A 25,324-nucleotide genomic window follows, 5' to 3' on the forward strand; every position below is an offset into this window, starting at 1 on the left:
GTAAAGAAAGAAGTAAAATATTCATTTGATACTTCTGCCATATCCTTTAATTCATTGAGAAGCTTACCCTGTTGGTTCCTTATGGGTCCCACTCTATCCTTCACTAATCTTTTACTATCAATATATTTGAAGAACATTTTAATGTGTTTTTTAGCAAAGCTTGCCAGCCTTTCCTCTTCTTCCTTTTAACTTTTCTCATTCCAGCTTTAGCCTCTGATCTGCATTTCAGATACTCTTCCTGATGTCTACTGCTGGAATGTATCTTACGCCTCCTTTATCTTCCTTAATCTCTCATCAATATCCTTAGTTATCCAGGGTACTCTAGCTTTGGCCATGATGTATTTGTTTTTCATGCTTATATAAATAGCTTGCATCTTATTCATCTCTCTTTTATAGTTCTTCCACCTCTGTTCCAGAATGAGGATCCTTTCATGCAAAGTTTTAAAACTGAACAATTTTAAGTCTATTTTGAAAAATGTATAAAGTGATATCATTGCTTCCTTCTCCTAAAAATTGCATAAAACCAATGTCATGAAATTCATAGTGAATGAGCCTGGGATCAAGTTCAATGGTAACTTATAAATTGAATCCTATTAAAATGTTTGAGTTGAATGGGATGACTTTTGCAGACACATCTATAGTGCCTGTCCATCCCACTCTAATCGGGATTATGCTGGACAGTTACACAGAAAGGTTGGAGCTTGAGGAAACTGATCAATTTTCATCCACTTCCATCAATCCCTCAAAATATTTCTTCAAGAAGCCCTTGTGTGAAGAGTTGATCTTGGATTCAAGGAAATTGAAAGAATTTCTTACCTTTCTATAAGTTTTCAGCTTTAACAATATCAGGGTGATGTAGTCAGGGGAAAAAAAAAATTACAGCCATAGCAGAGGCCATTTAGAAGAGTCCTTGGCAAAAGTCCTCCTGATATTTATCAAAACACTTTTAATTACAATCAGATAGCAGGCACAGAATAATTACCATTCATTGTTGCAAGCCAATAACAGATGCTGTATCCAGGATGCTATGGGTCTGATGCTCTTCTGAGATGATTGTGGAATCTGACCCTACTTATCTTGGGCATCATTCAATTTATCATTTTATTTAATTACACCAGTATTTCAAGCCTTTTACATTTACATAACATTTAAATTCAACATTACTCTTCCAAGACAGTACTTTATAATTATAAACTTTGTAAAAGGGAAGAACTTTGAAAAACATATTGTTCTTTAGATATTGTTGAATTCAGTGACAGTCTAATGATGAACTTGGACAGGACACACTGCAGTACAACCTGCTATAGACAGAGAAGGGGGAATGGGAGGGAAATGATGCCCACTTTCATTCATAGGAAACATGCCGCATGATCCCTACATCTGGTCATGTTGAGACAGACAGTACTCAAAATTTCCTTTGGCTGTTTATCTCAGTGATTGCAGTTTGTAGCCCAGTGATGTATGCTACTGGCTGCCCACTGGTCCAACAGTTTGTAGTTAGTATGATACAGAGCTAGCCTGAAGCTCTTAAAGTCAGTTCACCCAATAAACAACAAGCTTCACTCATGAAGTGGCCCATCTTGAATTAATGATTGAGGTGGAAGGGGAAGTGATGGCATATTTCTACAAGAGGCTCAGAGACTCTCAGGCACAGGCTGTGAAGATAATGAAAGCAGAGGCTTTAGATATTATTTCCAGGAATCTGCCCTCACCGGCTAGATTGCAGTTCCAGTAAAAGTCAAAGCCTTCTCAAATGGTCAAGGTCAATGAATGCAACTTTTCATGACATCTGTTACTCATTGCACCACCCGCTGTTCACAGTGCTGATGCATGACACACCCATCACTTTTTAAAATTTACTGAGTTAAGTGATTTTCCCCTCATTTACTGAATTTAAAAGTGTTTATTCCTCCATTCAATTATAAGGCATGTATCGCCTCAGTGAAGTGGAAGATTGTTTGTTTCTCTCCTTGAGTGCATTTTGAGGCTCCAGCAGTGGAGGTTATCTGCACAGGGGATGTCTTATCCTGAGGTAAAAACAATGACTGCAGATGCTGAAAACCAAATACTGGATTAGTGGTGCTGGAAGAGCACAGCAGTTCAGGCAGCATCCAACGAGCAGCGAAATCAACGTTTCGGGCAAAAGCCCTTCGAAGGGCTTTTGCCCGAAACGTTGATTTCACTGCTCGTTGGATGCTGCCATGTCTTACTTGAACCTATTTAATAAAGATCACACACATGGACAGTTCAAAACCTGCCATTCTACAGGTGGGGTTTCGCAAATGGAAGACGTTAATAAATTTCCATGTTTCTAATTCCTTGATCTAATAGATATCTGCTGGTAGATCTTGCCCAGGAAGGTTACTCCTTGTGTGGCACAAAGATGGAAAACAGGCAGTAAGTTTCTTGAACATACCATTATGTGGTGAATTGTGAGATGCAGCACGGATGGTTTCAATGAGCTCCGAGGTTTCTGTTGCTTGGTGACAGTGTGTCAAGGAGTGAGAACATGAAGCTAGGGAAGGGAAATGAAGCAAAAGCTTAGAGTCATTATTATCATTATTGCATTCTATAGAGTGTCAATAAGATGAATATTTGAGGATCTTTGCTGGACAAGTGCCCAGTACCCCCTCACAGAGAATGATAAGGGAAGTGGTGAGGCCTAGACTGTTGTGACAACAGTTATAGAATCATAGAGATGTACAGCATGGAAACAGACCCTTTGGTCTAACCCGTCCGTGCCGAACAGATATTCCAACACAATCTAGTCCCACCTGCCAGCATCCCTCTAAACCCTTCCCATTCATATATTCATCCAAATGCCTCTTAAATGTTGCAATTGGACCCGCCTCCACCACATCCTCTGACAGCTCATTCCATACACTTACCACCCTCTGTGCCGAAGTCCTCATAGATCACATCTACCGCTCTGCCCTCATCGATCCTCTTTGTTATTTGATCCAAAAACTCAATCAAGTTTGTGAAACATAATTTCCCATGCACAAAACCATGTTGACTATCCCTAATCAGTCCTTGCCTTTCTGAATACATGTACACCCTGTCCCTCAGGACTCTCTCCAACATATTGCCCACCACCGAAGTCAGGCTCACCGGTCTATAGTTCCCTGGCTTGTCCTTACCACCGTTTTTAAACAGTGGCACCATGTTAGCCAACCTCCAGTCTTCCGGCACCTCACCTGTGACTATCGATGATACAAATATCTCAGCAAGAAGCCCAGCAATCACTTTTCTAGCTTCCCACAGAGTTCTCGGGTACACCCGATCATGTCCTGGGGATTTATCTAACTTTTTGTGTTTCAAGGCATCCAGCATTTCCTCCTCTGTAAAATGGACATTTTGCAAGGTGTCACCATCTATTTCCCTACAGTTTATATCTTCTATATCCTTTTCCATAGTAAATACTGATGCAAAATACTCATTTAGTATATCCCCATTTTATGTGGTTCCAGACAAAGGCCGCCTTGATGATATTTGAGGGGCCCTATTCTCTCCCTAGTTACCCTTCTGTCCTTAATGTATTTGTAAAAAACCCTTTGGATTCTCCTTAATTCTATTTGCCAAAGCTATCTAATGTCCCCGTTTTACCCTCCTGATTTCCCTTTTAAGTATACTCCTACTTTCTTTATACTCTTCTAAGGATTCACTCGATCTATCCTGTCTAGACCTAACATGTGCTTCTTTCTTTATCTTATCCAAACCCTCAATTTCTTTAGTCATCCAACATTCCCTATACCTACCCGCCTTTCCTTTCACCTTGACAGGAGTATGCTTTTTCTGGATTCTTGTTATCTCATTTCTTCCCATTTTCCAGCCGTCCCTTTACCTGCGAACATCTGCCCCCAATCGAAAGTTCATGCCTAATACCATCAAAATGGGTCTTTCTCCAATTTAGAACTTCAACTTTTAGATCTGGTCTATCCTTTTCCATCATTATTTTAAATCTAACAGAATTATGGTCACTGGCCCCAAAGTGCTCCCCCACTGACACCTCCGTCACCTGCTCTGCCTTATTTCCCAAGAGTAGGTCAAGTTTTGCACCTTCTCTAGCAGGTACATCCATGCACTGTACCAGAACATCTTCTTGTACACACTTAACAAATTCCTCTCCATCTAACCCCTTAACACTATGGCAGTCACAGTCTATGTCTAGAAAGTTAAAATCCCCTCCCATAACCACCCTATTATTCTTACAGATAGCTAAGATCTCCTTACAAGTTTGTTTCTCAATTTCACTCTATTCGGAGATCTATAACACAATCCCAATAAGTTGATCATCCCTTTCTTATTTCTCAGTTCCACCAAATAACTTCCCTGGATGTATTTCCAGGAATATCCTCCCTCAGTACAGCTGTAATGCTATCCCTTATCAAAAACGCCACTCCCCCTCCTCTCTTGCCTCCCTTTTTATCCTTCCTGTAACATTTGTATCCTGGAACATTAAGCTGTTTGACTCACTTCTGTTCTCAACTGTACCCGTCTCACATCGATCTCTTTCCTCACTATCTCCCTGGGTTCCAACCCCACACCTTCCTAGTCTAAATCCTCCGAAGCAGCTCTAGCAAATTTCCCTGCCAGTATATTAGTCCCTTTCCAATTTAGTGCAATCCGTCCTTCTTGTACAGGTCACTTTTGCCCCAAAAGAGATTCCAATGATCCAAAAATATCAATCCTTCTCCCATGCACATGCTCCTCAGCCATGCGTTCATCTGCTCTATCCTCTTATTCCTGCCCTCACTAGCTCATAGCACCAGGAATAATCCAGATATTACTACTCTTGAGGACCTCCTTTTTAAATTCCTGCCTAACTGTCTGTAATCTCCCTTCAGAATCTCAACATTTTCCACTCCTATATCATTGGTTCCAATGTGGACAACGTCCTCTTGCCGTCCCCTCTCCCCCGTGAGAACATTCTGCACCCTCTCTGAGACATCCTTGATCCCGGCACCAAGGAAGCAACACACCATTCTGCTTTTCGCTGCTGGCCACAGAAATGTCTGTTTGTACCTCGGACTAGAGAATCCCCTAACACAATTGATCTCTTGCAAGCCGACGTACCCCTTGTTGCACTAGAGCCAGTCGCAATACCAGAAACTTGGCTGTTTGTGCCATATTCCCCTGAAAATCCATCCCCTCCTACATTTTCCAAACAGCATACCTGTTTGAAATGGGTATAGCCACAGAAGACTCCTACACTAGCTTCCTACCTGTCTTACCTTTCCTGGACTTAACCCATCTACGTGACTGTATCTGAGACTTTCCCCCCTTCCTATAACTGCCATCCATCACATACTGTTGCTGTTGCAAATTCCTCATTGCTTCTAACTGTCTCTCCAACCAATCCATTTGATCTGATGAGATTCACAACCAACCACATTTATGCTAGATATAATCCACAGTCACCCTTAAATTCTCTTTTAACTCCCACATCTGACAAAAGGCACATATCACTCTACTAAAGGCCATTTTTCCTCCTTCACAATCTACCGCCCCAGAAAATAACACCGTCTTATTCCACTACAAACACCTCCACAGGTTAAATGAATAGTTATGGCTTATATTTTAATTTTAATCGAGAGACATATCTCTAAAAACATATAGTCAAGAAAGAAGCCACTATACTCACTACTGCAGACTTTCTGTCGGTCACACTTGAAAACAACAATTCACTTATCTGATTCTGTGCTGTGAACTTTGCCCAATAGTTCCTCCAAGATCAGTTGTGAATTTCACTGGTTGTCAATTTTCCCAGATGCACTCCGATATCCAGCGATATATGAATTGAAACAGCAAAGGCAGTGTCAGTTTCTTTCTCTCTCTCTCTCCTGCACTGACCTCACCATGTGCTTCCTTCGTCTGTTCTCCTCCCTTTTAAAAGTGCTGTTGTTTTGACTTTTTTTCTAAAGTTCATACAAAACAGTAATTGCTGATCCTGGAATTTGAGGCAATCACCTCCAGCACCTAAAAACCTCAATAAAGGATCAGCTGTTAGGGCCAGAAATCTTTCCCATCATCACTACTTGAATCTAGCAGCTTTAGTTTATAAAAGCAAATGAAGAAGAGATACTGGGCTGAAAAGATTTTCTTTACTTTTACCTCAACAGATGCTGACTGATCTGCTGAGTTTTTAGATTAGATTAGATTACTCACAGTGTGGAAACATGCCCTTCAGCCCAACAAACCCACACTGACCCGCCAAAGCGCAACCCACCCAGACCCATTCCCCTACACCTAACACTATGGGTAATTTTGTATGGCCAATTCACCTAACCTGCACATTTTTGGATTGTGGGAGGAAACCGGAGCACCGTGCAGACACAGGGAGAATGTACAAACTCCACACAGTCAGTTGCCTGAGGCGGGAATTGAACCCAGGTCTTTGGTGCTGTGAGGCAGTAATGCTAACCACTGTGCCATCGTGCCGCCCCACAATTTCTCCAGCACCTTCCGTTCTTAACAACTTTAGTTGATAGGTTGCTTCTGATTTTGACTTTTGCTGCTGTTTTCTTCAGTGGTTATGAGAATGAGGAAGTATTTTCATAAAGTCATAATATACAGGAGCAGAATAAAGCCAAGTCTCCTCCACCATTTGATCATGGCTCTTGTGCTCCTCACCTCCATTTTCCTGCCTTCTCTCCATATCCTTTAAACCCACTACCTACTAAAAATCTGCCTAACTTCTCCTTAAATTTACTCAGCTTCCCCTGCACTTGTGGGGTAGTGAATTCCACAAATTCACAACCCTTTGGGAAAAGTAGTTTTCAAAAGTCATTCCCAAGTAGGTGGGGTTGAGACCATACATTAGCCTCTGTCCATCCATGTATATGTGTAATTCTATTTTTGGTACTGGTCATGTGGAGTTGGTTTCAGAGGGATTCACCCTTATCACAAATGCCTGAGCAGCCTTGTCCCTGGTTCAACATTCAGATAATCCACTTCACCCTCCCACATGTACCAGTTGGTGTTAGCCACCAATGGAGCTTGAACAAATACAACTCGAACATGCCATTCTAATTTTTTCATGTCTGGAGCCCATCTTTTCCAGTGTGAAGTGATGCCCAAATCCATGAGAGAACTTGCAGCCCAAGCCATGATCCTGCATCTGATATTAAATGTCTCAGATTCCATTCTTGCACAGGGAGAATCCAGTCTTAGATGGAGATCATGAAAACCATAATCATTTGTCAGGCAAGCGCAGGTAGGTTCATCTTATAGTTGCCATTGCTGCAGACACCAGTGAATGAAGCAGTGTGCAGATCCTCCCAGCAGTCTAGCAGTGCATCCTCAACGAGATTAGGAATGTTGGTGGAATGGCACCCAAGTAACTGTTTCACCAAATTAAGCATTCACTAAGACGGTTTTCAGATCATGATAGCACCAAGTGAACATTATTAAACTTGTTAAAGAACATCCAGCCATAAATATGTGAGTATTACAGTGTCACTTGTGCTATCAATTGAAGCCTGCATTGCTGGATATCCCCCTAGCCTGGCAAACTCATGTACTCACAGATTCTGCTTCTTACTGCTCAATGAGGTGGTGAAGTCCTGCCTTTTATGGAGGGCCTCCATAAACGTTACAGATGTAGAAATGGACAGCGAACAGTGAGTGGTGGTTAGTTTCACAATTCCTATTTGGAATAGTCTACTGGTGAGGCATTTTATGGCAACACTGACACTGATGATTATTGGCAGCTCTGTGAACCTCTTGCTGTATGGCTGAAGTTAGGATTGTAGGAGGGAACACATTCCCTTAATGATGAAACACCAGTGCTGCAAAGAATGCTTGTGACAATGATGAAGTTAAAAATAATGCTCCTGAAGGGCTTTTCATTGAAATGGCAAACAAAGAACCCTCTCCCTCCAGATACATCCAGACAGAATGCTCTCGATGGCGCACCTATAAAAGTTGGCAAGGGTATTCGTCGTCATGCCAAATTTCCTTAGCTGCTTGAGGAAGAGACATTGTTAGGTCTTTGTAACCAATGCATCCACATGAAGAGTCCAAGAAAGCTTGTTGTGGATGACCACTCCCAGGAGCTTGACACTCTCCACTCGTTCCACCTCTGTGCTGTTAATGTGTAGGGGTGCATGAGTAACATCCTGCTGAAAGTCAATAATGAGTTCCTTGGTTTTGCTGGCATTGAGAGCTAGGTTGTTCTCGGTGTACAATTTTTCCAGGTCTTCCACCTCCCGTCTATAGTCTGTTTCGTTGCCATCTGAGATTCGAGCGACTATTGTGGTGTCATCAGTGAACTTGTAAATGGCATTAGTCTAGTATTTGGCGACGCAGTCATGGGTATACAGTGAGTACAGTAGGGGGCTGAGTGCGCATCCCTGGAGTGCTCCAGTGTTGAGTGTTAGTGACGAATAAATATTGTCCCCAATCTTCACTGATTGTGGCCTGTTGGTCAAGAAACTGAGGATCCTGTTGTAGAGAGTGGGGTTTAGTCCAAGATCACTAAGTTTAGTAATCAGTCTCAAGGGGACTGATTAGTAGGGAAATTTAGTTGAATTAAGTGTCACTCACTGAACAACAATAGGCCTTGCCAATGATCAAGGACATCAGGTCCTGTCTGTTGAGAACTGCGAGACAGTCAAGCCAATTTTCAAATGGTTCCATTCACTCTGTGTGAATTCCATGTATACATGACGTATCTACACTCGTATCTATCAGTCAAGGCACACAACCCAGGCTGTACCAGGTATCGTGGTTCTGGTCAACATTTTGCAGCTCAGATCTACAGTGTGAGTGTCATGGAGTCAAATTTCACAGCCAACAAGATGACATGCACTTGGCAATTTCTGACCAACTGAACAAATTTTGATTAAGGGCAAAACTTTTGCATGCATACAATGAGGGCAGAATTAATTTTGAATTCAGTCATTATCGCACAGTAACAACTTAATCCCCACTGGCATCAGCCAGACAGAAGAAGGTGACCTTTACTAACAATGAAAAAAGTCACTTGATACTCTGCCTTGATAGAGTATTAAAAGGCTTTGAAGACTTTATCTCAGTTCAGTCATTTTAATTTATACTATTACATGCTTCAACTTTTAGATTGCACCTTGTAATTAAATAGACCAACTGAAACGCAAAGGACTGAATTTTTTCTAACCAAAATGATATTATACATTTTTGTAAATTTAATATGACAAGGAATTCAACTGCTTAGTCACATAAATCTAACAATCTATAATGGGCCACTCGACCTTTAGAAATGAGTTTCATACTTTTGCTTGCAGCAAGAAATGGAAAATAGCAGAATGGGAACAATCCAAAGAAGGTGGACAAAAGTATAAAGTTTCCATTGCTAAAGAAGTAATTTAATGTGAATCCATTTCTTCCTCCAAAAATACATAGTAGCTACTTTCTGACACCATTGTCACTGAATTGAAAAAAAAGACAGAAATACACAAAGACATATGAAATAACTGTTTACAGACTGGTACCCCATCACAAGTCACACTTAATTTACATGCGCATAGGACATGGACTCTGGCCAGCTAGCTCAGAGCCAATCTAGACAAAGTACACTCTCTGAGATTTCTGTTGACCTCTATCAGCCAGGGCTCCCTGTTTGCCCCGGGTTAACAACCCCAGTAGGGAGCTCATAGTCAATGTGATCCACCTGGCTCTCATTCCAATCACTACAACATACAAACTGTGTGACAAACATGAGTTACATACAACATGGGACAAAAATACTATGAAAGGAAGAGACCAAAAGGAAGACAAACTTGAAAAAAGGAGAATAAGTATGGTGGACTCAGAGATCAACCAATATAAATAAATATACAGATGAAGGCTACAGCACGGAAATGTATCTTACAACAAAACAGAGAATGAGTCAAAGGCTTTAATTTTAATGCAACTATTTGACAGGAATATGGCAGGAGTTAAAATCAGGAAAAGTGCAGGCACAGCATGAATAAGCTCAAATGAAGCTTCAAGAACATGATTTAGGGCCTGGAGTGATTTTAAATGGACTGCATTGCGAGTGACATATACTCCCTCTCTCAGGAGGTACTGTTGCCTGCTAACGTTTGGGAGCCCTTAAAATAGATTATTGACTTAGCTTTATTGCCACATGTACTCAAATGAAAAATTTGCAAGTCACCATGGAATGCCCTGCCAGTAGCAGTAGTGGACTCTCCCTCTTTATGGGTATTTAAGCGGGCATTGGATAGGTATATGGAGGATAGTGGGTTAGTGTAGGTTAGGTGGGCTTTGATCGGCGCAACATCGAGGGCCGAAGGGCCTGTACTGCGCTGTATTGTTCTATGTTCTATGTTCTATGACGGTGCTACCTTAGGTACAAAGGTCCAGATTCTTAAGTACCAATTCTTAGAAAAAATAGAAAAATAAATTTAAAAGAAGTCCAGCATTATAGATCATAGGAATAAACTAGAAAAATACATGTTCCATATAATCCTCCTTCCAAACTAGTCCACACCACCACCGAATCTGCTGTATGAAAGAGAGTTCTCCACCACCTCACTGCCACCTGCTACAGACCCATCAACATGGGATCACCACTCTCTAGGAGCCAGCTCACCTGCTGGGCCCACCATTCCAATGCCACTGAGTCTAATGCTGAACCCATGGTTACTCCCCAAGCAGGTTACCCCTGCTCTACTACTGCTGAAAATCTGAACCTTAAAGAATTGATGCAATTCCAAAGACAGAGAGACAAGAACACAAAACATTAGATGGTAGGGCACATGCTTAGACACAGTTACGTTAAGGGGAATAAATATAAATACTTCTACTTTGGCCTTTGAGCAATATGGCCAGTATTTAAAAAGTAAGTCACTTGTTCATACCTCAATGTATAGGGGTGGGACTGGTACAGAAAGAGAAAGCTCTGAGATGGGAGATAGTCAGCAAAGGCTACCACTATGGTCTTTGTGAGGGCAGTGCACACGACCACAGTGGGTCAGGGTCAGGAGGAAAGATAGAGGAGAATTCTATGTGATGGATGTCAACACACGGAGGGGGGAAGGTGGCTAGATATTGGGGAGGGACAGTGGGGATGGGGTCAGTGAGGTAGAGTTATGGTAAAAAGGTTATGTGAAGACTCTGGTCATGAACAGTTTGAGCCACAGGACTGAGTATTTTTAGCATGAATTGTGTTCCTTGTCATCACTTGCCATTTCCGAGAACTGACATGCAAATTGAAAATGCCTGGCACAATACTCAGGAGGGTGGTGGTGGTGGGTGGGGGGGAGGGGGGTGCAGTGTTATTTTGATGGACAAAAGTATATGCTTCACTTCTGCTGGATGACAGGCTATGACTCATACACTTGCAGAATACAGCATCATTTCATTTGCAATCGCACCATTGTGCATGTGAAATGAATGCAATCCACATATTTGGAGTTCAAATGCAAGTCAATAGCAAGGTAATGCATGTCTTTGGTCTATGCATAACTTGCACATAGTCCACTCAATACAGCAGATATTATCATCATCGACTCTAAAAGATGTTGGTTTTGGCCATCACCCATTTCCACGCACTATGTCCAATGGTGCCGTGGGACTCAAAATCACTTCTCTTTACAACAACACTCTGAATAACATTATATCTTCTAAAGTATGCAATTATAACTTAAATAGTTAATGTGTGGATGGGATTGGGAAAGATTCAGAGTGCATGCAAACATATACTTCAATGTTTACTCCGACCCAGTGCATTACCTCTGCAAAGTAGATGGTTAACCCACAGAGCTATGAGACTTTGATATATGGCTGACTTTGTCAGGGTGCTACATAAGTCATTGTATGGAGGAGTGTGCAGTACATTCCAACACTGACCCTTCTTCAAGCTAAGGCCCTGTTTTGATCATATATTCCCAAAGTAGGTTATTACTAGCACAAGTGATGTAACCACAGATGGGATGCTCCCTGTAGCAGCTGCCTTTCTAAGAATACAAAGGTAACTGGAGGAGGAACAGGTGGAATAGCAAGTACAGGAGCAGCTACTCCAGAGGCTGAAGAGCACCCAGTTCACTGTGAGAGCAATACAAATGTCAAAAGAGGGGAGGCCTGACCTGGTATGGAGTTGGTTATCAATGGGCTGGTCAAAAGCACCACCAGTGATGAGTTCAATGCCGCTGCAATTTGTATCTGAAATTCATATGGATATTGTCCACACTTCTGGTGTAATCCACTCACATGGTTAAGTTTGCAAACATAAAACCCCTATCACTTGGGACCAACCCCTCTAAGAACAAATTGGTTGCTGAGGTAACTGTTCCAAATATTCAATCACTCAATTTATTTTCCAGAGCGCTACAGAATAACAAAACAAAATCACAGAAGCTGGAAACAACATATTAAAAGCCAGTTATTGTGACTGGCATGTCATCTTATCTTTACAGAAGAGCCTTTTGAAAAGGGACAAAACAAGGAATCTTGGCGTGGCTGATGTATATTTGTTATTCAGGACACATATCAGATGTGCACTCTGCCTTCACTCTGATAACAGATGATATTCTGTTACAGTGATACATACGATGCACAATAGCTTTCTAAAAACATTGAAGGTGTTGGTTCAGTGATCAGCCTGCTCACAATCAGAAATAACAGCACTCATCATTTTAAAGTTAAAATCCTTCCAGTATTCTTTTTAAATGATAAAATGAGTTGACTTTCAGTAGCTGAATTACAATGAAAGAAATGACACAAATGCCGTCAGTATTCCTTACAAAAAAATCAAAATATTACCACAGCAATCTAACCAATGTTTTTATGATCATCTTCTTTGTTGTTCCTTCCATAAAACCATTATAACAATATTTACTAATTTGTATGCACAACCAATCTATTCATCTTTCAATGAACTAACTGTTGCCATATCTCATACTCCAAATAATCATAAATTTCTTCCTATGGTAAGCATGACATTAGTGGTCTGGCTATTTCTTTTCTGGAATGTAGGTGTCATTGGAAAGGCTGGCATATACTACACGCTGTTAATTTCCTTTTGCATTGAGTAGCTTGCTAAACCCATCTTCGAGTGGTATTTAAGAGTCAACAACATACTGTGGTTCTGGTGTCACATGCTGGCAAGGCAAGGTAGGAATGGCTGTCTACCCTCCTCTAGAGGATATTAGGAAACCAGATGGACATTTCACAATAGTGAATTATGGTTGTTATGGTCACCTTTACTGACAGTAGCTTTATATTCAGTGGTGAGATACGAACCTGTGTACCAAGAACATTAAGCTTGGCTTCTGGATTACAAGTCCATTGACATTGCCATTATGTCATTGCATCCTCCTATTCCAGTTACACAAAATTAGCATCGACAGATATGAACTATCAATTAGGTGAAAGATGTCAAGATTAGAGTAGTGCTGGAAAAGCACAGCAGGTCAGGCAGTATCCGAGGAGCAGGAAAATCGACATTTCGGGCAAAACCCAACCATCAATTTTCAATTGATCTTACACCGAGTGTGTAGCAGGCACCGAGTTCAACAATAGTAGAAGCCTGACAACACAACAAACTCCTAAGAACAGGCAGTCAGTCAGAACATTAGACCCCTAGGACTTCTCTGGAAGGGGCTAGCAGAAGGCTGCAGGAATTTTATGGAATTTAATAACCTTATGCCAAGAGCAGGTGGGTTTGCTGTCTGCCCATTTCTTGGTGTAGCTGAAACAACATTAAACAGGCCTTGAGGCATTCAATGTTCCTCCAAAGTGCCCATACCCATCTCAGTTTTCTCTGACAGTGCTCCCTTTTGAAATGAGAATGTGAGCAAATTTATTGTGTTGATTCTCAGTCTTTCAAGTCTAGAAATGTTGTGTGAACATGCCTCAATGGTAAGCCAATTATTGTACTCAATATTTTATAGTTATTCATCTTCTTTACCTCATAAACGCTTCACCTATATTGGGAATATCAACTGTCATGGAGTAAGAAGACCCAGGTCAAGACAGTGTTCGGATTCTCTACATATTTCATTGCAGTTCGCTAATCCCATAGGAGAAAAATTCGTATGGTGGAACACAAGACCATAACTTCTTCATTTTCTTTGCTTTAATGGCTCAAATTTTCTGGACTCTAGATTGTTGGAGATTAGGCATATATCTGAAGATATGTGCTTCAGGAAGTCCTGATGTATTGGCCCACTTGAGAATTGCTGGAAAAGTCTAGACCCTGTTTACTCCTGCCCTACTTAACTTACTTAACCCCTGGCAACTCCTATCTGATGACTCCCTGAGCTGATCACACTCTTAAATTGATCCTACAGCACAACCACCTCATTCAACCCTACTACCCACCAGCCTGATCCAACTATTGCGTCTGACCTGACATGGCTATCACTTGTCATGACTACCAAGTACCATCTGAGGGACACAAGTGCCAGGGAATGACCATCTCAAACAAGAGAGAATCTAATCATTGGGCCTTGACATTCAATAACATTACCAATGCTTAATTCTCCACTATCAACATCCTGGGATTACCATTGGCAAGAGAACAAACTGGACCACTCATATAAGTTATCTGGCTGCAAGAGCAATTCAAAGGATAGGAATATTGTAATGAATGATTCAGCGCCTGACAATCAAAACTATTTACATTTTACAAAGCACAAGTCAGGAATGTGATGGAATACTCCTCACTTGCCTGGATGAGTACAGTCCCAACAACACTCAAGAAACTTGACACCATCCAAGACAAAGCAGCTTGCTTGACTGGCATGATGTCTGCAAACATCCACTCCCTCCGACACTGATATTCAGGTGTACTACCTCCAAAGTGCACAGCAGAAATTCATCAAAGGTCCTTAGAAGGCACTTTCCAAACCCACAAACACTTTCATCTCGAAGGCTAAGGGCAGCAATTGCATGGCAATATTACCATGTGCAAGTTTCTCTCCAAGTCACTCAATGACCTGACTTGGAAATGCATTGCAGTTCATTCAGTGTCACTGGATTAAAATCCTGGAACTTCCTCCCTAATGCCAGTGTTGGTCTACCTACAGTACGTGGACTTCATCAGTTCAAGAAGGCATTTCACCAGCATCTGCTCAAGAGCAGTTAGGGATGGACAGTTATTGCTGCCTAGCCTGTCACATCTATATCTCATGAAGGAATAAAACAAAACCAACCTATCTATTCCCAATCTAACCCAACCACCTACTGACCCAATACCAACCACCTCACCAACCCAACCATTGCCCACTACCTTCCCCAAATGGACTATTACATACCCCTGACCTGATTTTATCCCATTCCCAAACCTGAAACCTCCAACCAGACCCAACTACCCTCCAACCACTTCCCTTATCCAACTGACTACTCACAAACCACCTGACTGCATCCCCACATGAACCTCCAGCCAATCTGCCTACTAACTCACTTGGCTACTCAACTTACCCATTCATGTGTCTACACATTTCACCACTTATGCAGTCCCCAAATTCACCCAATTATCCATCTCACCCACCCTCAAATATGAATCTCCCACTTAACTTTTAACCTTTTTCACTTACCCAGTTAATCAACACAGTCACATGCATAGTATCTTAATCACCTTCCTACATTAATCACCTTCCCCATTCTCCTAATCCCCACTTGACCCATCTACCTACATAAGCATCCATCTGTTGACTCCTTCACTTTATTTACACATGCATTCACTAATCACACTCAAAAATTCAACCTTAAAGCTTAGCAGGCAGAACACGTCAATCAATGCTATAAAATTGGGTGTGTCCTGACTTCCCACCATTGCACCCACAGGTAACATTGTGCTGTGCATTTCTTTAACAGCTGATATTAGAGAACTATGACAGAATTAAAAATGATCAAGTAACTACATTGAGCTACATTGAAGTACGTGGAATGAAATGGCCTTTATTGCCCAGAATCTGCAACAGTGCAGTGAACCATTTGGCCAACTGGCTGCTTCCACGGGCAAGTTAGAGACAAAACAAAACTGCAGATGCTGGAATCCAAAGTAGACAGATAGGAGGCTGGAAGAACATAGCAAGCCAAGCAGCATTAGGAGGTGGAGAAGTCGACGTTTCAGGTATAACCCTTCTTCCTGACAGGTGGATGGGAATTTGGCACGGACACCAGATATCCCTGACTTGCAAGGAGACTGAGCGGTGTTGCAATGCACCCAAATGGAGGAGAGGGCACACACAGCCGTCAGAAATCACAGGTGGCTACAATGGAGATTCTGCAGGAACCCCATGTACAACTCTCATCAGAGCTGGAATAACAACAATGTCAGCAGAAACCCTTGACTGTTATCTTGTTTAGAATCATATAATCCATACAGTGCAGGAAGAGGCCATTCGGTCCAATGTATCTACTGACTCTCCAAAGAAAGTCCTATCCAAACCCACCACTCCATCCTATTCCTGTAACCCTGGATTTATCATGGCTAATCCATCTAGTCTGCACATCCTATACACTATGTGAATATCTAGCATTTCTTTAAGGCTGAAGGTTGGTTTTCTCATCAACACTAAACCACATGAGGCTTGCAGAAACTTATTGGTGGTAGCATATACAATGCTCACTGCACAATGGCTTCATTCTGTGAGCAACACTGCTGGAACTGAGTAGCTATTTAAAATTTTCAGGCAATTTGATTCTTATTCAATATAGATGAATCTGCTTTCCAATAAACATTGACACCAAGTCTAGGGACTTAATTGTTGATTTTGTTGTGTATTTGGGATCCTTTACCATAGTTATTTACAACTTAGAGCTGTCCCCATCTGCCATCTATCTGCATGAGCAATGGAGAAAGTAATTGCCTCCAGAGAACCCTGGAATAGCACAGCGTTTCTCTGCAAGTATGTTGCTCTGTCTCAGACAAAATGAACTGTCACAACATATTAATGCACAGTTTCAGTCAATTTTCTTTTTGTACATTGAAGTATGTGGTAAAGGCATCTTCAACAACAACGCACATTTATTTGTATCATTCACATAGAAAAAATATTCAAAAATCTTCACAGAAGCATAATCAATATGTTCCTTCGCTGCTACTTCTCTTTGTGATTGTTCACAGTGTGTGCTTTACTTATGAATGATACATTCCTTTTAAAGGGATGGAGAAGAGAATAAGATACAAAGCTGCTGCGTGAACATGACCCAAATTTAAAGCAATAGTAGATTATACTGCCTCCTGAGTCTGCTCCTTCACTTAGCATGACCAAGGCTGATCTGCTGATGGAGGTCATGTCAATGAAGAAGCAGCTGAAAATGGTTGTGTCTCCCCAGAGGAACCCATGCAGAGACATCCCTGGCGCTGAGGTGACTGATCTCCAACAGCCACAACTTCTTTCTATGTTTCAGATATGACTCTGACAAGTGAAGAGTTTTACCCTGATTGCCATTCACCTTAGTTTTCCAAGGGGCCTTGATGCCACACTCAGTTAAATTTGACCTTGATGTCACAGGCAGGCACTTTCACTTCATCTCTGAAATTCAGTTGTTTCGTCCATGATTGAATCATGTACAGCAAACTTTGTTTGAACCTGTACCTTCTCAATCAGCACACTTCATAAACCAGCAAAATGAAACAACTTAAACACCGTGAGGTACCACAATGTCTGAGCATTTATGCTGTATATACAGCATAACAGTGATGTGTATACCCCCCGCATTAGGTTTCTATTACTGTATTGATTTCAGGAGGTCTGCTGATATTTTTGCAGAGATTCTTTAAGGGATGTTAATGTCTCAAAGTTTTACTTGGTCAGGGTTTGCTGTGGTTATGTGTACCTCTTGATTATCTGGAATATTTGATCAAACGGCACAGTCCTGGTCCCATAGGCGCCGGATAATAAAAAGTTTGCTGTACATACAATGAGATCAGGAGCTAAATGGGCAGGTGGAACCAAAATTGAAACCTCCTAGTTTTTTCTTCGGCAGTTATATTAAACCTTTGGTTACTGACCTGCCTATCTGAAGACATAGCATCTCCCTGACTTGGTCAACCAGAGATACTACAAATCCTATAAATTTTGAAAACCTACACCTTTTCTGTTTAAGGAGAACACTTCTATAGTCCTGCCATTAGCTTTGTTGGACACATTTACGATATGCTGCACCAAGGTCAACCTTAATTTGGGGCCTAACTACTAATTTCTAGACCTAACTACTAAATCACAATTTTCAAAACACATTTTATGTCTCAATCCTTTAATGTTTTTCAATATTCTGTTTTTTAGGACTGAGCCTCACTAGAAATTGGCTAAGTGTCATTTTTGTCAAGTTTCATAAAGGATTTCACTCTGTAAGACCGAGTGAGTTTTCTCATGTGATTGGCTCAAACTTGCCTCATGAACTAGGTACCATATCCTGTGGTACCCCACTTGTCCAGTGCCAGCCTGATTCTCCCATCACTTATAAGAAGGTGTTCTCACCAATGTCAGGCCATCCCAAATTCTTGGAAATGGTAGCATATTTAGAAAGCACACCTGCCTCTGGTCAAATGTTGGTAGCTTAGAGCTGCTCTGCTCATTTCATGTTGTTTGAGCTGAACAAGATGAGCGGAAATTGACATCCTGCTTTCCAGAAAATGCAGCATTTAAATGTAGAAGCATACTGTAGGTGAATCAGAGATGAGCCATGATGATGCAGTGAGCCTAAGGTGTGTCAGATTTCAATGTTCGTGGATTGGTTGCATGCAGTTGCTGCCAATTTTGACAAATGGTCCAGAGCCAAGTGGAATCTGTGGAGAATCTTCAACTGTGAAGCATGAGTCCTATTGTAAAGTGGCATCTTCCATATATTTTCCCAAATATCCTCCCATTCCTCTGAAGAAATTCAACACCTAGCTCTCTCTCCCACGTCCTGCAGAGCTGATGAAACTCATTTGAGGGGGTACCCACCAATTGATGATATAAAGTACTGACAGTACCCTTAGCACTTAGCACCCCCTCTCTATGTTGGATTTGTAGGGATCAGTCAAAAGTGTAGCCTTTTTTTGAATAAAATCCCTAACTTGAAAAAAATGAAAAAGCTCGCTATTAGATAACTCCTACTACCGTACTAACTGATCGAAGGACATCATTACATCTCCCTCAAATAAATTGACCATGCAAGACACACCCCTAGCTGCCCAATGTTTAAATCCTGAATCTATCATCCCTGGTTGAAAACCTGGCATACCCACTAAAGGTATAGACAAAGATGTTTTGCCAATATTGCCTTCCCTCTGCCAAATTGTCCTCCATGCTTTAACAGTATTGATAACTATTGGGTTATGGTAATATTCCCTAACTGTCCCTTTTTTTTTCCAAAAACAGCAAACTAGTAAGAGGGAACCCTACCTGAGAGGCTTTGATATCTAGGATACCTGTTGGCTGCCACTAAAAATATTAAAATTGGTTGATCGTACCCCGTTGATGATGGCTGCTGCAAGAGGGCCACCATTGCCAACCTTTACCCACCTTATGAAGACGTCGCCCAAACCAACTCCCCAGAGTGTAGAAAAGGTACGGCCACTCAACTTGGTCAAATGCCTTTTCTGCATCTAGAGAAATCACCAGTCTCTATATTAACTGCTGTTGGCATACTTGAATTACATTAAGCAGCTTCCTAACATTATTGGAGGATCTGCAACCCTTTAGGAAGCCTGTCTGATCGTCTTTAATAATAAAAGGTAACACAGTCTCCAGCCTTAACGTGAGAGTCTTAGAGAGGATTTTAAAGTCCACATTTAAGAGTGAAATGGGCCTGTATGAAGCACAGTCTTCCGGGTTCTTCCTTTTTTAAGAATAAGTGAAATATTGGCCTTTCTCAGAGATGGTGGGAGACAATCTTGACTGTATGAATCATTAAACACATTGAGCATCGGGCCTGACAGTATGTTTATAAATTCCTTATAGAATTCACTGGGAAATCCATCAGGACCATGCGCCTTTACCCTCTGAAGCTGCCTTACAGCTTCCTGCACTTCTTGCTCTGATAAAGGGGCATTGAGAAAGGACTGTTGTTTGGGAGTCACACCCGGGAGCTTCAGATCCCTAAGAAAGGATTCCATTTTGGCCTGCCCCTTCTCACAATCCTCAGATTGATATAATTTAGAGTAAAATCTCTGGAATACCACCTTAATCTTTTTAGAATCACACGTTAGGTTCCCTTAATCACCATAATGGTTTGAGGGGCACTCCTTTCCCTGGCAAGATACGCTAAGTATTTGCCTGGCTTGTCACCATGCTCATATAACCTTTGCTTTGCAAATGCCAACTCCTTCTTTGGCATCTGCATGGGCACGGAATTTAATGCAGACCACAGCACCATAATCCTCTGTAGTTTGACCAATGAAGGGCTGTCAAAGTAAGCCTTCTTGGCTGCCTTTAACCGTGCTTCAAGGAGACGTTGCTACTCACCCTTCTGCTGCTTCCTACTGGCGGAATAGGAAATAATTAACCCCCTGGCATAGGCTCTGGCAGTTTCCCAGAGGATGGATGAACTACCAACTGAGCCTAAGTTGATGTCTCAGAACACCCGAAAGTCCCTACAGAAATACTGCACAAACGTAATTTCCTTAGGATAAAGGGATCCATTTGCTAATGCCTCGAACCCACTGTAACATCTTTAATCTTAACCAAGAGGTACACTGGAGCATGATCAGAGATGGTAATATTACCAAACGTACAAGATGCCACCAAATCCAGGGTTACCGCAGGGGTCAGAAAAAATTTGATCCTGGTGTGACATCTGTGCTGATTGGAGAAAAACATAAAATCCCTCCCTGTAGGGTGGAGACACCTCCAGACATTCACTAACCCTAAATCCCAATACAGACCCATTAACTGTTTAGTTTGTACAGAGGGTATTGAGGGACCTTTGTGCAACCTGTCTACCATGGGATCCATGAGACAGTTAAAATCTCCCCCTATAATGATATGCTGGGACTCGAGACTTATCCGTTTAGGAAAAGCATCTACCAAAAATTTAAGGGGATGAGCTGGAGGGCAATAAACATTTAAAACACCATAGTCTTCCCCATTTATCAAGGCTTTAAGAATTATAAACCTCCCGTGTGTGTCTTTAACACACTCTAGCAACTTAAGTGGGAGATTTTTCCTAACCAATATAGCCACTCCCCTACTTCTGGTACTAAATGCTGAAAAATAAACTCGGTCAAAGCCATTCTGCTATAATTTCAGATGCTCCTTGTCATTCAAGTGTATCTCCTGTAACAAAGCAATATCCACTTTCTCCTTTCTATGACTCAAGAGTACCTTCTTCCTCTTAATTGGTTAGTGACTTCCCTTTATATTCCAGGTACACCACTTAATCAAGTCATTAGCCATAACCTTCTGCAATAACATTTAAATTCCAGACAGGAGGAACCTGAACCATAAATCACAGAGCCTTAGTGTCACATGATCCACCAAATATAAAAACTACATAAACTAAAACAACTACATTTAACAAATTTACAAAACGATTAAAAATTAAAACAACAAAACCCAAAAAAAAGCAGCATATAAAGCGACAACAGCGCTGAGTAGGGGATCTCAGAGGGAGCAACTAGCCATCCCAAACTGTGTTCCATAAGTAGGCATCTTACCATCCCAGGAGAAAGTGAGGATTGCAGATGCTGGAGATCAGAGCTGAAAATGTGTTGCTGGAAAAGCGCAGCAAGTCCTGAAGAAGTGCTCATGCCTGAAACGTCGATTCCCCTGCTCCTTGGATGCTGCCTGACCTGCTGAGCTTTTCTCACAACACATTTTCAGATCTAACCATCCCACCCACCTTCACTTCTCCCAGCTAGAGCCACACTGCAAACGCAAGCAGAAAAGAGTAAACACACCAATAGAAAAAAGAAATAAATACCCCACCCATCCTTTGATATATTCAAACTTAGAAATTGAAAATGTACATTTCAACGTCACCAAACATAGTTTAAACCAAATTATTGTCAATAGGATAAAAATAGTAAAATAAAGCTCCAACTGGACTTGCTCCATTTCTTTTACAAAACAATAAAGACATGCCAAAACAACGCTATTTATACATACATACATACTAAATTATTCAAATTAGGTTAATTTGCCTTCTCCGACGTGTCAAAGAGATGTATGGATCCATCTAAGTTGATCTGTGCACTGTCGGATACCTCAGGGGGTATTGAATCCCAAGCTCCTTCAGTCTTCACTTGACATTGTCGTAAGATTTTTGTTTCTGGATCACCGCCGTTGAGAAGTCCTGAAAAAACATGATCTTAGAGCCCTCATAAATTAGGGCGTTTGGATTGTTCCCCTGGACTCTGGAAGCCTCCATGACTCTCTCCTTATCCCAGCAATGATGGAACCGCACCAGGAGAGGATGAGGACGTTGACCCAGACCCGATCTCCACGCTGCGACCCAGTGAGCCCTCTCTATCTACAATCCTCTCATGCTAGCTCCAAGTCAAGGGATTTTAGCAGCCAATCCTCAACAAATTCTATCGGCCGCTTACCTACCTTACCCTCAGGGAGACAGATGATCCGAATGTTTTTTCTCCTGCCCCTGTTCTCAAGATTATCTACTTGGTCGAGCAAATTATAGACATGTGTCTCCAGGTCTCAGATCCTATCCTTGGATGAACTGTTATCAGCTTCCACCACTGTGACCCTGTGCTCCACCTCATCTGTCCTCTTCTCCAGGTCTCCCAGCTGCTGCTCATGCTTCTGCAGCATGAGAGAGATTGGAGCCAGCTTCTTGTCAATCTGTTTGCCCAGCATCTTGTGAGATTTCGTAAGCAAGTTCATCAGGGCCTGGAAAGTAATTGACACTGAGGACCTTGCAGGCTGGGCCATGGGCCCGGCCTCAGATAATCCTCTTCCCTTTTTATGGCATCTCTGGATGGCTGGAAATGCAGGTAAGTTAACTTTTAAAAGTTTCTTGGGACTCCACGATCTTTCCAGAGTCCCATGATATCACAATGGTCCGGGTTGGGCAGTTTGAAGGTTTCTTCTGTTTATACTGTGATGCGGAGCTCTGCCATGCGATCTTCTTAGATTGCCACCATCTTGGATCTCCCGTCAGTGTCCTTCTTAATGGTATGATCATGGGTGTGGGTGGAGCCTTGGTGAATTTCTGCGTTGTGTCTTGTAGTTAGTACACACTGCTGCTGCTGAACATTGGTGATGGATGGAATGGATGTTTGTGGGTATAGTGCCCATGAAGCCTACTGTTGGACCATTAGATGTTGTCTGAAAAGAGAATGAGATAACAAAGTCTACATGCTTTGATCTTTCAAAAGCTTAACTACATATCATGAGATGACAGTTCTGAAGGAAATCGAATTAACTGCATGTGATATCACGTTTAGAGTGATGTCTCTTTAAGGATCACCATGCAAATAAGCTAAGTACTTGGATGTTGTCACATGATGGATGTGGCAATGTTGTCACATGATCACAGGCCATTTTCTCTCTGCTCCACAGCTCACTGGAGACACTGGCTATGCCTGGAACTAAGTTTGTACTGTACGTGATAGTTTAGCTGCATTACATGCACGAGAGATCCATGAGTATACAGAAACTACGTACATCAATTAAGTTACATTTAGGGAACACATAACAGTATCATTACAAAAAGCTTACTCATAAATGAACTCCCTGTTACAAGAGATGTATTTATGAAAATGGCTTTATAAAAGAATGATATCAATTGGCAGAATATGTAGGTCAGCTCATTTGTGATTTTGATACCTTTGAGATTGGAAATATTTAAGTGTAACTTTGATGTGTTCACCCTAGAATATTAGGCAACAAAAACTTAAATACAAATTTCTTCATAATATATCATCAGACCTACAATTGTTATGAAACCATCCTTCCATATATTGCTGTCTTGGAATAAAAGATATTGTGGTGCAACAAATATCAATCTGCTTTTGAATGTCTAAACTGTACCTAATACCATTTGGAAATGTGGTGCAATATACTCCTGAGTAACCAACTTATCTCATGTCCTATTTGGTGAATGTTGGCATTTTTCACGTTATGAAAAATAGCCCACAAAGCAATTTTTCTCCCTCTTGAACCTTAACCAGGGCAGAGAAATACGGCACTCACATTGATTTCGAAACATTAGCTATTAGGGAATATTTTATGACTCTATACTTCGGTTGGTGAACTTTGTCCATGAACACATATTTGAAATTCATGACCATGCTACTCACAATTTTCTGATATGTGTTCCTAGCAGGTAAGGCTGCCTGTCAATAGAATAGATTTAGAAAATTATTCCTGCTGTGTTTTCTTTCATTAAAGGACAATTTCCCTGATACTGTGATTGAAGAGTAGCAGGTCAAATAGCTTATGAGGCAGCCTCAGGGCACTTTGGCACTGAACAAGGCTGATGCTGAGGCATTTCTTATATTGGAGATTGGGGCTGGCATGAGAATTGTATCAATGCATTATAATAGATTCCAGAATTAATTTTCTACCCATATGCAATGCAGCTCCCAAGTTCTACAAGCTGTTCAAGGAGACTTCCGATATTTCCATTTAAGTTGGTTAATTATGATATTTTCATATTGATTGCTAATTTGTCATGTGGTTTGTGCATTTTGTTCTGTTGTTTGTAACCGTCTTTCAGTAATTCAACACTCTTTTGGATATTCCTATCACAGCATTCTAGATAGCATCAATTTTCACACTCAGCTGGGGCTCCGCACTAATGTTTTATTTAGCTGGCAGGCACTCCACCTGCATTATGAAAACTTTCATTTAGTGGAATTAAGGCCTAATTGAGTCAGTTGCACAAATTTTAAGCTCATTGGTCATCAAAGATTGTCAAAGTTTGGATATTTCATAATCCACAATGCCTTCTCATCTGAGGAGATGGTACTGGCTGTGCAGCAGCGAGATAGGAATTGAAAACTATCTGATGAGTTCTGTAATTTCTATCTGATTATGGTAAAATGCTGCAGTGCCTATAGGGAACATACTTTGCAATTTTCATCTATGTTAGCTTGTTAACATGCTGTAGACCATAAGTTGCCCCACTGTTCCTCTGCAATTATTTTACCAGCAAGTCATAGAGAGTCATAGAGTCATATGACATGGAATCAGGCCCAACTCATCCAGGTTTCCTAAACTGAATGAGTCCCATTTGCCTGCATTTGGCCCATATAGGCCTTTTCTATCCATGTTTTTAGATCAGAGTGGTGCTGGAAAAGCACAACAGATCAAGCAGCATCCAAGGAGCAGGAAAATCGACATTTTGGGCAACTGCCCTTCTCAGAAATCAGGATTCCTGATGAAGGGCTTTTGCCCGAAACATCGATTTTCCTGCTCCTCGGATGCTGCCTGACCTG

Source organism: Chiloscyllium punctatum, chromosome 4 (assembly GCF_047496795.1).
Source record: "Chiloscyllium punctatum isolate Juve2018m chromosome 4, sChiPun1.3, whole genome shotgun sequence".
Lineage (NCBI taxonomy): Eukaryota > Metazoa > Chordata > Chondrichthyes > Orectolobiformes > Hemiscylliidae > Chiloscyllium > Chiloscyllium punctatum.